Source organism: Penaeus monodon, chromosome 19, assembly GCF_015228065.2.
Source record: "Penaeus monodon isolate SGIC_2016 chromosome 19, NSTDA_Pmon_1, whole genome shotgun sequence".
In the NCBI taxonomy this organism is placed as follows: Eukaryota; Metazoa; Arthropoda; class Malacostraca; order Decapoda; family Penaeidae; genus Penaeus; species Penaeus monodon.
The window spans coordinates 6893863-6894495 of NC_051404.1; the positions used below are offsets into that span (position 1 = coordinate 6893863).

Sequence of the window (633 nt, forward strand, 5' to 3'; positions counted from 1 at the left end):
TCTATGGAAAAATAAATTATTAACACTGTTAAAGTATAGAAGCCTGTACATATCATTAGTGGTTTACTTGAGGAGAAAATTTACTAGAGGTATCTGCAATCTAGAAACCTAACCTAACCTAGGAAGATGTTACAATTCTAGTTTCAGGAAGCCATATAGTACAGGTCAGCAATACATGGAATCTAAAGCTATTAACATTACTAATTGAAAATAAAAAGTTATACTCAATATATGAAAATGTTCAAATATGAGAATGCCATAGATGAAAATTGTCTTATTTAGTGTGAAAACATAACTGTAATATGCAAAAAATTTGCCCTACTTTTTCCTCTCTTCATGATTGTGTTAGTCATTATATAAATAGATGATTATATTTCCAACCTGAAGCCCTCACTAAAAATTACAATATACAAATCTATAGATAATCATCTTCTGATAAAGGTTGAAACAGCTCTCCGAGGTAATATATCTCAATACTTACCAAACCTACACTCACTAATAGATAATTCAATATGGAAAAGAATGTGCAGAAAACAGATTGTGACCAATGCTGGTGCTTGGGTGCGAGTCCAGAGGCAGAGCTCCTGGATATGGAAATATGGAGATTGAGTGGAGGTAGGAAGGTTTTTGCTT

At 32.5% G+C, this 633-nt stretch overlaps 1 protein-coding gene across 1 annotated transcript in view; it reads right to left on the reverse strand.

The window, feature by feature from the left end:
* Positions 1–633, reverse strand: part of LOC119585035 (translation machinery-associated protein 16-like) — a gene marked incomplete at its 3' end in the record, with an annotated part of 5150 nt that overhangs the window by 3866 nt on the left and 651 nt on the right.